This window comes from Mus caroli, unplaced genomic scaffold (genome assembly GCF_978045245.1).
Source record: "Mus caroli unplaced genomic scaffold, Mus_caroli_1 scaffold_15, whole genome shotgun sequence".
NCBI lineage: Eukaryota > Metazoa > Chordata > Mammalia > Rodentia > Muridae > Mus > Mus caroli.
In genome coordinates this window covers 88,693,575-88,708,225 of record NW_028227270.1, presented here as the reverse complement: position 1 = coordinate 88,708,225, position 14,651 = coordinate 88,693,575, and positions in this window count along the sequence as shown.

The window sequence follows — 14,651 nt, the reverse complement described above, 5'->3', positions numbered from 1 at the left end:
ATACAGGAGACCTTATCTCAGACAGATAGGGCAATGGGAGTGGAGAGGTGGCAGAGACAGAGAAACAGAGAGACAGAGACAGACAGAGAAAGAGAGAGAATCAAAAATAAAAATAAATAAGCAAAAAACATAAACAATAGAATGAGTTTTTTTTTACTGTTCTCTTAAAAGTTATGTCAGATTTTATGAAAAATAATGAACTTTTTTATTTTTGCTGAAGTTCAAGAATAACAAAAGATTGACTAAAGATTTTATCAATCCAGCCTTCACTCAGGAGACTTCAGTGCTGATCAAGTACTCTTGCAGCTAGGTAATGCTGATTGTTAGATTCCGTACACCAGAAAACACAACTCAGAAAATCTGGACAGAACACCCCAAAATAGACCCTTTGGCATACTACTTATTTAAACTTATTTAATCTGAGTAACTTTGGATATAACTCTGGAAAGCTAACTTTTGTACAAGTAATTTTTTATCTAAATAAAATTTTCACTAGTGAAGATTTCTCTGGGAAAGAGGGCTGATCCCACAGAACTCATCACCTGAGAGATGTTTTGTTTTTCCCCCAGTGCTAGGATTCAGGCTCAAGGTCTCATGAATCTAAGCATACATTGTCCCATTGGCCTACACCCCTCCCCTGAAGCCAATTGTCTACATAACAAGAAAACTTCATTGAAGAATAATTCTTTCTCTGTTGTGGATTTGGTTTACTGCTTGTGTTATGTTAATTGGGTTCCTAAAATTGCACAAGAATCTCACATCTAAGATGCAGAGGACCAAAAGAAGAAGAATCACCATGCCGGGAAAGGAAAAATACCCAGGTTTGAGAGCTTCAGGAAAGAGATGTCAATCATGTAAGATCCAGAGAAGAGTGCCCCCCCCCAAAAAAAACACACACACAATTGGGTCTAGGGTAGCAAAGATGGAATGTAGATTTTAGTTTTGGAGGGAACTGAAGTTTCAGTGTGTGTTAGCAGTGTTGGAAGTTTGGGAGTGATCTAGCCAGCTGTTTAAGGCATATTTAAATATAAGGCTGTGTGTGTGTGTGTGTGTGTGTGTGTGTGTGTGTGTGTTTCATGAGGAAATCCAGAGCATTGGGGTGGGTAGCAAGGGACTTGGGATGGACCTAAGTCAGGATCTGTAGCTCGCTCTTGACAAGCCTTGCACTGGCCTGTGCTCCATTCCCCCAAACTCCATCCTGAAAGTCTGGTGAGCCTATTAAAGGCAACATAGATCTAGCCCTAGAGTCCCTTCTCTCTTTCTCTAGTCACAAGCCCAAGGCCCATCCTTTATGTCATCTAGACTGTAAAGGAATGCACATCTGCACAGTCCCACGGAAAACCTCTCTGGATTTCAGAAGGGCTGAGATAATCTTAGCCCTGCATTTCCACATGGAGACAGCATGGTACTCACATCACATTAGCAATTCTCTCCAAACAAACTTTCAAAGTACCCTGCAGCTTCCACTTCTAGTTGGTCCCCTTTGGCCTTTGCCATAGGTCCTGTCCCTCCTGAGTCAAACACTACCCCTGACATCAAGTGTATATACAGTACAAGTGTCTCATGCTTTTAACTGAACATTCTCTTGGAACATTCCATTCTCTTTTAACATTTAGTGTGTGTGTGCGTGTGTATGTGTGTGTGTGTGTGTCTGTGTCTGTGTGTATACACTGTGATATGCAAGTGAATATCAGAGAACAACTTACAGTAGTCAGTTCTCCTCTTCTACCATGTAGGTCCAAGTAATGGAACACCTCTTTTTATTTTTGTGGGGTTTGGGGGGAGTATCACCTGCTGAGCCATCTTACCAGCCTGAAAATAATTTTTTCTTCCAAGACTGTAACAGATTAATGAGGCTTTTGAGGAAAATGGCCATAAATAATAGGAAAAATGAGAACATACTTACTACGCAAGTGTGTGGCCCTACTGTTCAGGATTGCCCTGCTAGCCTACCCGGAGGCCCGACTTACAACAGTGCACCCATTCCCTTTAACCCTGCCATCACCAGCTTGGCAAACCCAGCTTCTCTATCACTTACTGTAGCTCTTCCCCTTCTTTGTGAGGTCATTTCTACTTTTCTTAGTTTTCAGACAGGAGAGAAGGGCCAGGGGTGGTTCCCACAACACCAGCCTAAGATCCCTGCAGAGCTAAGGGAAGGAGAAGCCAGGCTACCACAATAGACAGCAAATGCCAGCTAAATGAATAGACATCTGAAATAGACAGCTAAACGGAAAGGGCAAAATGCAATCAGGGTCTCTGAAATCTAAGATGTCAAGAGGGGTTCTGGGTTGTAACTCTCCACTGTACACAAAGCCCTGTGGTGGATCCCTAGCCCTGTAAAAGGAAACCAAGTAAGATAAAATAAAATTCCAAGATGGAATACTGCCAGGTTACTAGGACATGGTAACCAGAGGTGGGCCCTGGAGGGGAAAGCCAAGCCAAGCCGTGATTTTTAAAAAGGAACATTTATTTGTATAGCTTGTGGCAATTTTCAAAAATGTATTTGTATTCATTATCTAAACATCCAAAATGAAATTATCTTGTTTCATCTTATATTTTTATCATGTCAGCCATATTCCCATAAGTAATTTGGGCTTTGGTTGGCATTATTACCATTAATTTTCTCTTGCTCCAGTTGACCATCTCTGTGGATCATACTATTTCAGACTGTGAGAGGGCCCCCCCCATAGGACATGAGGTACTGATTAGGGTCTAAGCAGAGTCTCTAAGATATGGATATATTCACTTCTAATTATTTTGATACAGAAATGTATAGACATTTCAGATCAGATATGTCTCCTAGAGCTCTCATTCACCAAACTGTAAGAATCCTATAATTATTGGTTGCTTGCTTGTTATTTATTCATGGTTCTTGAGCTCAAACACAGGGCTTTGCACATGCTAAACTCCACCCCAGCCCTCCATCATGGCATCTCTATGTCACTTGTCATGGCCCATGACTCTCCAGGAATCTGATCTACATTGTCCCTCCCACAGCTTTTAATCTGACTTCCTTTGTTCTTCTTTAGTATTTAGTCTGCCTAATTTCAGGATAGTAAAACCAATTTTTGGTAGTTTGGGGTCTAAATTATGTAAATTAAAAGCCTGTTGTAAAAGGAAATTACATAAAAATCCAAACAAGGAAAAAGCATTCATTAAATGAAATGGAGTGACTAACTCCAGGAAGGGTCAGGCTGAGGCACAGTGATTGCGTTAATAACTCTTTTAGTAAACCCCATACTCCCACAGTTCACCTCAGTGTTCTTCCTGAATGCCTGAGACCTTCCACTCTCTGGTCTTTGGACATGCAAAACTGATGTGACCCTGGATGTAACTAAGGAGGGCAAGAGCCCTTCACACAGGAAAAACAAACACTGCTAAACACAAAGATCTCCCCATGCTCCTGTGGTCTCACTATGTAGTCCAGTTGGCATGAAACTTGCCATCCTTGGGTCTTGGCATTCCAAACACAGGAATTACAGGCTCATGCCCAGATTCAATTTTCTCATTAAAACTTTGATCATCGTCCATACAAGTGCCCTACACTGTCTCCTCCAGTTTGCCTAATGTATGGGAAAACTCAGTAAACTTAGTTTGGGTTCCACATCAACAGCCTCAACTAATAAGGACTGCAGAATATTTGAGAAAAAAATATCTTTAACTAAGATAAATGTTCTTCTTGTTCTTCTATAAACAATGCAATGAATTTATAATTATTTGCACATGTATTTCCTATCAGGCACTGTGATTGCTCTGATCTCTAAGAGAACTTCACAGGAAGATGAGTTTGGATTCTATCAGTCCTGTACCATTTCAAACTAGGAACTTGAATATCTATGAGCTCTGGTATCTGAGGGTTCTGAATGCAACTGTCTCCCAAACCCCATTGATACCAAGGGCTGATTATTCCACTACTACCATGAGTGGAATAGTTTGGGGAGCCCTGGTTTGTTTTGATTGATTTCCTCAAATCCTTTATATTTAAGAAGCACACATTGGTTATCTTCAGCTCAGATATTTTTAGAAGTTTGGTGGTCATTTTTGCCTGAGGAGTGCCTACTATTAGCTGCCAAGATTTGGGACAGTATGATGCAACAGGATTTACAGGAGCCTCTTGTTGCTGTGTTTCAGTTAGCTGCCTATCCACCCCTCTTCTGGCTCTGAGGATAAGGACTCCACTTTGCAAGAACCTGTGACTGTTGCCAATATCCTTGCCTGCGTGGTGCCACATGCCATTCACTGCCAGGAGCGGTAAAAATGAACTCCCCCCTTTGGCTAGGAATCTTCATTTTCCTTCCCTGCTTGGTCTCTGGAGGGTAGGCAGGGGTAATAAACTTGCTTGTGCACTTATCACAGCTATGAGGTTGGGTCTCCCATCTGTATAAAGAATCATTTCTCTAGCAGTGATGACAACACATTCAAGCCATCTGGGAAACTTTTAAAAGTACATCAAATGCCTGGGCTGGGCCAGATAAATGGATCCGGATCCGGAACCACTGGGTCTGGTCTGGGCACCAGCAAGTTGTTAAAGCTCCTAGAGGCTTTCATACATGGCTGAGGTTGAGTTCCACTACACTCAGCTGGTTTTGCAACTGGAAAATTAGTTGTTGATTCAGCAAAGAAAATATTTAAATCTTACTGTCCCTGGCATAAAATTATCCTTTATAATCCTAATTTTAAAATGTCAAGGACCGTCTTCTTCTTGCCCACCAAGTGTTTATTTTTTGCCTCCTCCTGATCCCTAAATCTTATGCCATCCTCAGGGAAATGGCTGCATGACTACCTCATCACATTCTTATGAGACAGACGTGGTGAGTATGACTAATCCACTCTCAGGCCACAGCAGTGCCAGAGTCAGAGACTCATTCTTTCCCTTTTAGCATTTCTCATCACCTCCCTCCACGGATACTGATGGGCTGCCAATGAGGTGCAAGGAGAGGCATACTCTTGCATACAGAGCTCATAAAAGATTCTTGGAGCACTGCTCTGACGTTCAAGGTGTCTGTACTCCAGTCTTCCTGAACTAACTAGACCCAAGACAGTGTGTAGTGCCTTGAGAGAGGTTTAGAGTTTTACACTTCAGGATGGTGGAGACACTTAGGAAACATTTTAGGGCCAAGGGCATAGTTCAGTAGAAAAGCACTTGCCTTATATATGCAAAGCCCTCCGTCCATCTGGAACACCAAACAAATGGAAAAGTCTTAAATACTGGTACCTTGGACTCATAAGCAGGTGGTGTTTGTGAAATATGACAGGTGGCATAGCAAAGCCATATGTTAGATTATTTTAGTGTCTGGATGAGGGGTAAATTATTACAGGTGAAGTATAACTCTAGTTAAGGCAGGGTATTCTGTGAGAAGACTAATTAATAGTTATTAATAAGAGCCTGAAAAAACTATTGATGGTAGAAAGAAATTAGAACAATGGTTACTTTGGGTAGAAAAGGTGGAGAAAGCGGAGATGAGACCAGTTCAGGACAGTGGTAATATATTCTTGCCTTTAATTTTTTTAATTTATATTTTAGTGGTGCTGGGAATCTAAACCAGGGCCACACACACACTAAACATGTGTTCTACCTCTGTGTTACACCATCAGGCCCATGTACTTGGTAAGGATTTGGAGCCTCGGAGCTTGTCTATAAACATCAGTGAATGTATATATAAGATTTGTATTATACTAAATATAAATGTAATATAACAGAAACACTACAAACGAATACAAAACTCAGTTGAAAATCTGCAATTTGAAGAGTTGAGAGGGAAGTGCTTGCCTCAGTGCCTGAAATCTACTTTGAAACCTGAGGATGGACATAAGGATGAAGAACTGGGAAAAAGAACTTGGGTACATGACTCAGTGAGTAAAGCATTTGTGGTATGAGTGTTAGGACCAGAGTTTTAGTACCTAGCACCCACCCAAATATCAGGTGACCGTGAACAACACCATACACACACACTCATGTGCACATACCTGCTAACACATACAGATGTATATACACATGCACATACACCACACACACACACAAACACACATGAAACAGAGAGAGAGAGAGAGAGAGAGAGAGAGAGAGAGAGTGCAGGGGTAGCAGTACAATTGTAGCAGAGCCCAGGTACTGGCTGTACTTGCAATGTTTTCTTTTCTAATCACAAAAAGTGTGAGACTAGGAGTCACAAGCAAGGAATGAGGCCACTAGGAGCTTATCCTTTGAGTTGGTGACTGTATGGCATAAGGAGTACGGGCAGGCATCCCTGAATGCAGGGAAGGAGGGACACAGAGCAATGGAAGCTAATGGGAACTTCAGTGATCAGACCACCAGGAAATTATGTGCAGGTGGCATTGACCGACTCACACTATGCACCAGAACCTGCCCTGGGTGTTTCATGTAGCTTCTTGTTCTCACAGTAAGCATGCAAGGGAAATCCTATCAGATCCGTTTTACAAGGGAGGCACAAAAGTGCAGCCTGATTAACAGTAAAAGGATTAAGGAAGTAGGGTGAGGTTAGGAGGAAAACAAAGCACATGGAGATAATAAATTCTAAATTTCCTGTACTTAAGGTACAAAGGGCAGAATTTCCAGGAACTCTATGGATGCTTTCTACATGCAGTCAAATTAATTCATCCTTTAAAAAATTACTGATTATTAATTACAAGTAATTAATAATTACTCCTCCATGTGGAGGCCAGAGGACAACTTTGTGGAGTCCGTTCTTTCCTTTCATCTTTATACGGGTCCCAGGGATTGAACTTGGGATGCAAGGCTTGCAGAGCAAATGTCTTTGCCCACTGAGCCATCTCACCAGTCCCAACGTGTCCTTTTGCTCCCATCATTTCCTACCATACCCTCTCGTTTGTAGAGCAAGTGCCGAGGTGAGATCTGCTCTCTTAGCAGTTTCCAGTGTAGAATACGTGCAATATTGTTCTCTGTGTTGACTGTACTGTGGTCAGAACACCCATTTCCTCCAGTTCTGCCTCTGCTGAGTACCACTCAACCCTCTGTTTATATGTATTCGTCTGTAGCTTATTAATCTCACAGCTCTGGGGGTTAGACAATGTATCTTTTAAAATTCTGAGAATTCTAATTCAGGTCCTCACAAATTAGGAGGATTCACTCTTAGCCACTTCTCTATCTCCCTGAGCTGCCCCCATTCAGTGGTTTTCAGGAGCACACTTCTGTGAGACCATGTACTAATTCCCTAAGTTCTCTATATGTCCCTTGCTTATTGCCCTACAATTGTTCACCTACATTATCACAATTGACAAGGTGACCTCTCGTAAGGTTGAATCATACTTTTCATTATATACATACCTACACTGCGTTTGCTCTGTCTATCCACTGAAGGATGAGATGGCTTCAGTGTCTTTGTTTGTTGTGAATAAAGCTGCAGTGAGCATGAGAGTCCAGCCATCTCTTTTAAATAATGAGTTGGGGGCTGGGAGAGGCTCAGTGGTTTAGAAAAGTTGCTGTGCTTACTTATGAAAGATCTGAATTGGGTTGCCAGCTCCCATGTCAGGTGGCTCCTCAGAACTGCCTCTCACTCCAGCTCTAAGGAATCTGACACCCTCACCATCTTCTGAGCTCTGAGAGCAGACATACACAGGACACTCACACACACACACACACACACACACACACACACACACACACACACACACAATTAAAAAGAAAACATTTTTAAAGATACTGATTTAACTTCCTAGGGCATGTATCTAGAAATGTCATGGCTGGATCACATGGCAGTTTCAAAATTTCCTTCATTAGTTTATTTATTCACTTTATATCCTGATCCCAGTACCCTCTCTCCTCCCAGTCCCACCTGCACAAGCCCCTCTCCCACAAACACTTTCCTTCTCCTAAGAAAAAGGGAAGCTCCCCACCCCCTCAACCCCCACCTCCATAGGGACCAGCCTGCCCAGAGACTTCGAGTTTGCAGCAGGAATAAACACAGGTCTCCCACTGAGGCCAGACAAGGCAGCCCACCTAGGGGAAGGGGATCCAATCGCAGGCAACAGAGTCAGAGACAGCCCCGCCTGCCCGCTACAATTGTTAGGGGACCCACATGAAGACCAAGCTGCATATCTGCTACATGTGTGCACGGAGCCTAGGTCCAGTTCCTGCATGCTCTTTGGTTGGTGGCTGAGTCTCTCTGAGCCCCCATGGGCCCAGGTTAGTTGACTCTCTAGGTCTTCTTGGGGTGTCCTTGACCCCTCCAGGTCCCTCAATGTATCCCACATTCTTCTATAAGTCTCACAGAGCTCCGCCTGATACTTGGTGATGGGTCTCTGCATTGGTTTCCATTTGCTCACTGCTGGATAAAACTGCTCAGAAGACAGTTATGTTAGGCTCCTGTCTGCAAGCACAGAAAGTACTATTAATAGTGACAGGGGTTGGCTCTCTCCCATGGGATGGGTCTCAAGTCGGATCAGTCATTGATTGCCTGTTCCTTTAATCTCTGCTGCATCTTTATCCCTGTACATCTTGTAGGCAGAACAAATTTTGGGTCAAAGATTTGGTGGAAGGGTTGATGTGCTTCTCCTTCCACTGAAAGTCCCACCTGGCTACAGGAGGTGGCCACTTTAGTCTCCATAACCCCAGCTGCTAGGAGTCTCAGCTAGGGTCACCCACATAGATTCCTGGGAGCCTCCCTTGTCCCAGGTCTCCATGGCTCCCACTGATTTCCATTCTCTCTCTCTCTCTCTGAGTCCTCTCCCACCCCTCCCCATACCTGATCCCCATCTCTGTAATTCTCCTTACCTCCTCTCTCACCCATCCAAGGTGAGTAGATAGACATCTGAGTGACATTCAAGCATCCTCTCTTGAGCTCTCCTTATTACTTAGTTTCTTTGGGTCTGTAGATTGTAGCATGGCTATCCTGTACTTTATAGTGAAGGTCCACTTATAAGTGAGTATATACCATGTGTGTCTTTCTGAGTCTGGGTTACCTCACTCAGGATGATATTTTCTTGTTCCATCCATTTGCCTGCAAATTTCATGATCTCTTTGTTTTTAATAGCTGAATAATAGTATCCCATTGTATAAATGTATCACATTTTCTTTATCCATTCTTTAGGTGAAGGACATCTAGGTTGTTTCCAGTTTCTGGCTATTACAATAATTTCTGGCTATTATTATAATGCTGCTATGAACATACTTGAGCAAGTGTCCCTGTGATATAGTGAGGCATGTTTTGGGTATATGCCCAGGAGTGGTATAGCTGGGTCTTGGGGTAGAACTACTTCTAATTTTCTAAGAAACTGACAAATTTATTTCCAAAGTGGTTGTACAAGTTTATCCTCCCACCAGCAATGAAGAAGTGTCCCCCTTGTGCCACATCCTGCCAGCAGGTACTGTCACTTGAGTTTTTTTTGTTTTTGTTTGTTTGTTTGTTTATTTATTTGGTTTTTCGAGACAGAGTTTCTCTGTGTTGCCCTGGCTGTCCTGGAACTCACTTTGTAGACCAGGCTGGCCTTGAACTCAGAAATCCGCCTGCCTCTGCCTCCCTAGTGCTGGGATTAAAGGCGTGCGCCACCACGCCTGGCTGTCACTTGAGTTTTTGATCTTAGCCATTCTGATGGGTGTAAGATGGAATTTCTGAGTCATTTTTATTTGCAATTCTCTGATCACTAGGGATGTTGAATGTTAGGAGTGACCCTGTTTGAATGTTAACTACCTTGTCAGCTATAAGTGAAGTGCTTACTTACAAAGCCTTGGCCTGAGTGGGAAAGTACTAGTTTAGTTGAGATTTCTGTGGGAAAAGTTGAGGCCTCTGTAGGAAAGTACTACGCCCAGTTAAGAACAAATAGCTATAGATCTTGTGGACAGGTACCTAGCAACCCATTCTGTTTTGTTCCTCCTGCTGAACTTTTTACCTAGCCAATATCCTGCTTTTGGGAACAGGTGAGTTTTCCCAGAAACAAAACAATTCTGCTTCATCCCCCTCACCATATCCTGCTTCTATGGGTATAAAACCTGCCTGGGAAAAGTAAAATTTGTCAGCTTGACCAATCAGACTTGCTGTCCGTTCTTTGTGTTTTTTGCCCCCCACTCTCTCCACAGGTGGTTCCTCAGACCCTCTTCAACTGCCTAGTGGATCAGGATAGTTGAACATTTCTTTAAGTGCTTCTCTGCCATTAGAAATTCCTCTGTTGAGAATACTCTGTTTAGCTCTGTACCCCACTTTTATCAGACAACCATGGATTTAAGCTAGAATTCAACAACAGAAACAACAGAAAACCTACAAACTCATGAAAACTGAACAACTCAATACTGAATGACCAGTGGGTCAGTGAAGAAATGAAGAAAGACATTAAAGACATCCTAGAATTCAATGAAAATGAAGGCGTAACATACCTAAATGTATAGGACAGAACGAAAGCAGTGCTAAGAGGAAAGTTCATAGTACTAAGTGGCTTCACAAAGAAATTGGAGAGATCTCATACGGGCAACTTAAAAGCACACCTGAAAGCTCTAGAACAAAAAGAAGCAAACACACTGAAGAGGAGCAGTTTACCTTTTAATTACAAGTCCTCAGGAGGCTCTGAGCTCTGTCATGGAACCTAGCTCATAGTCTTCCCAGCAGTGGTGTGGTGTGATTGACTCTCTTTCATTTTCTGTGTTCTTCCTATACTTGCTATCTTGTGGCTTCTACAAAGTCATCCTGATAGATCTGAACTACCTAGTAGTAAATTTGATTTGCATCTCCTGTTGACTGGTGAAGCTGAACATCCTTTTACATGTCTCTGACATATTTGTATTCTTTTCTTATCTTCCCTTCCCTCCTGTCTTTCTTTCTTCCTTTTTCTTTCTTTCTTTCTTTCTTTCTTTCTTTCTTTCTTTCTTTCTTTCTTTCTTTCTTTCTTTCTTTCTTCCTTCCTTCCTTCCTTTCCTTTCTTTCTTTTTCTTTCTTTCTTCCTTTCTTTCTTTCTTTCTTACTTATTTATTCATTTATTTATTTGAAACAGGGTCTTACTATGTATCCCTGGCCTAGAACTGGCTTTGTAGACCAGGCTGGCCCCAAACTCTACAGACCTACCTGCTTCCAGCTGTTTCCCCCTGCCCCTGCCTCAGCATTTTATTCTTTTCTATTTTCTAGGTCAGTTTTTCTACCAGAGTGCCATACTATTTTAACTACAATAGTTTTCTGATATAATTTGAAATCAGGAAGTGAGAGGCTTCCAGATCTGTTCTCCTTCAAGATTGCTTTAGTTATTTGGAATGTTTATAGTCTTCTATGAATTTTAGGGCTTCCCCCCACAACTTTGTAAAAAATACCATTGGCATTTTGGTGGTGGTGGTAGTGGTATAAGTCTGTAGATTGCTTGGACATAATTTTAACATTAATTATTCTAATTAATGTTTGTATTATACACCAATTAACCTAAGTATAATGTTTATAGAAAAAAAGTTGAGCTGTGTGCTTTGATTTTGTAGTCTTCAATCTCTGAATTTGTCTGTTGGATCTAACATCTATTTTATGAAGTCTTTCTTTTTTTTTTTTAACAGATAATGTCATTTAGAAATGGGAAATGTTTTGCTGTTTTCTTCCTTTGGAATACCTTTAGTCCCCCTCACTCACTTTGCTTTGGCTAGTATTATATTGACTAGAAATAACAAGAATGGCTTTGAGAGCATGTTGGCTTTCTCCCATTAAATATGTTGTTATCTGTTCTCTTTTCATAAATATCTTTTGTTGTATTGGGGAATTTGCTTCTATCACTAGTGTATTGATAGCATATGTTTTTTCATGACTATTTGACTTTGTCTCATGTGTTCTGTTCCTGGTGAGTTACCCCATGGCTTTCATCTTACATTCTCTCTCAGTGATGCCTCACACTGATGGATCTGCTTAGGCAGAATCACATCATATTCCAGGGCAAGTTGCACTTGGTCTAATCTTGATGTCCTGCTGAATTCAGTTTGAATAGTATTTTACAATGATCTTAGTGAGATGTTGATATTCAGCAGGACTGGGGATGTGTGGCCTTTTGAAAATACAAGGCTAAGGCTAGAGACCCAGATTTAGTGATTTGGTAGACTTGGGGTCTGAGGGGCAGCAAAAATGAGAATATATATATATATATCCATTCATATGTGGTCTTATAAATAGAAGAAGTAGGGAATGGAATAGAATTAGCTGAGGTATTGTTATAGGCTGAAGGAAGTAATTTGGAAAAAAGAGTCCAGCCTTGCTTCTCTGGGGAAGGCAGAGGCATTGAACTATGCTAAGAACTTTGAAGAGAAATGAGGCAAATGCAGAGATGGCTCAGAGGTTAAGAATCCTGGCTGCTCTTCCAGAGGACTCAAGTTCAATTCCCAGCACCCACATGGCACAGCTCACAACCATCTGTAACTCCAGTTCCAGGAGATCCTCTAGAAGTCTTCTGGCCTCCATGGACACCAGGCTTGGAAGTGGCACACAGACATATATGCAGGCAGAACAGCCATAGGTGTTAGTTTGTTCTTCTTTTAAAAAAGAACTTTGACGATTGCCTCTTTCTATTGCCTGTCTAGGTAGCAAACATTGCTATATAAATGCTCATGAATCTCCCAGCTTACCTTTTGCAGTCTGCTAAGGGAATAAGTAGCATACAAATGATTTTAAAACAAGTTATTCAATGAAAAGTAGTGTCGGGTATTTTGAGAGCATTGTGTTGGCAATGTCAGAAAGGTACCTGCCAAAAGTAGGATAGAAACACAGGTGGTAAGGAATTTGAAATGATTAATGTAGGGCTGTAGACTTTTGCCAAAGTTTGGGTATAAAAAGAAAAAAAATGATAGATGTCAGACAGGGAAAAGATCAAGGTAAACACTTGGTATCTGAAGGCAGGAAAATTGCAAATTGAGGTTAGCCTGAGCTACACAGAGAGAACCTATCTCAAAACAAACCCTCAAACTAAAACAGTAAGAGCTTTAAGTTTAAAAACTTAAAGTGAGAAATCCTGATAGAGCTTGTTAAATGCTGAGCATCACACTGGACATTGAGAATGTAAGCTAACAATACTATACTCTTCACTTTCAAGTATCTTAGACTCTATTTGGAAGCATTTATGCATTAGCCCGTATTATAACAAAAACTTTATTAAAATAACAGCATTAATATGTGTTATAAAGGAGGAAATGGTGCTGGAGAGATGACTCAGTAGCTAACCATACATGCTGCTCTTCCAGGGGTCCAGAATTCAGCTCCAGCATCCAAGTGAGGTAGCTCACAGCTGCCTGTTACTCCACTTCTAGGGGATCGAGCACCCACTTCTGGGGACACAAACACTCAGATCATCATCATCATTATTATTTTACAAAGGAAGGAGTATATTGTTTGTCTTGGGACTTTGACAAAAGCATCATGGAAGAAAAGGCAGTTACGATGAGTCTAATGGGCAGCAGTAATCTTGTCATAGGGCCCCAGACCTTAGTAAGCCCCTACTGACTCCATGATGGAAGTACTATACAAGTCATAAAATGTAGCACGTAGACAGCACCACCTGCCAAAATGAAAACAAAGACCTAATCCATCAAAAGACTAGGAAAGTAAATGGACTAACTTTGCTTTTTGGCTTCTGTAGTTCTGTTTCTGGATAACTGTTCTTAAAGTATCCAAACTCAGGATATGGGTTTTGTTCTTAAAACTTAACCTCAAGAAGGGCTTGATACATTGGACTCCTGAACATCCAGTGTAGCCACCATCCAGCTAATAAATAGTGACTTTCTATTGTCTTAAACCTGTGTCCAAGCAGTCTTCTCTGCTGGATAGTCTACAACAACCTGAGGAGAGAAGAAAAGAAAACAGTTCCTAGCAATATACACACATGCTAAAAGAAGTATAGGGCAGAATTCTGCAGATAGAAGTTAAACAGTTCCATACAGAAGCATGGGAACAGGAAAATAATCAAGAGAAACAAATGAGAATCATGCTGGAGTAAATGTACAAGAGCTTACCCGTTTTAGGACTGAAGGACAATTATAGACTGAATGAGACAATATCAGAATATGAGGCTACACGGATACGCTAGTATCAGATGGGTAAAGGGAAACGAACTTAACATGGAATCGAGATATTAATTTGTAAGCAATAAGAAACTCAAGCTGTGTAGAAAATATTAAAATGCTTCTTTTAAAAAGGTAACTGGTTTCCAGGTTGTGATAGAATAACATGGTCTGAACAGTATTTCTTCTGATAAAAGCTAACCTATGTTAAGTGTATCTAGGGTTTAAGTAAAAGTTCTATATAAAATACATACAAACATTTATGTTTGTGTATATTTTTTCCAAAGGCATCAAAGAACTGATGATTTAAACAGAATTAGAAGGAAAAAGAGAATCATACAGACAACTGAGCCGACATTATATAGCTAATTTTTCCTCCTCAGGACATTTAAAATTTTGTGTATTGAGAAAGAAAAGAAGACTTCAGGCAGAAGACTTGAAGAGAAAATTAGTACTAAGAAATGAAAAGGCTAGCTGAGCTTAGTGACTTAGTGGCACATGCCTTGAAATTCAGCACTTGGGAGAGAGAGGCCAGTAGATCTCTATGAGTTCAGCCTGGTCTACATAGTGAGTTACAGGACAGTCAGAGCTATATAGGGAGGACTTGTCTTGAAAAAACAAATGAACAAACAAACAAATGAGCAAACGTAGAAAAGCTGCCGTAGCTACCTTT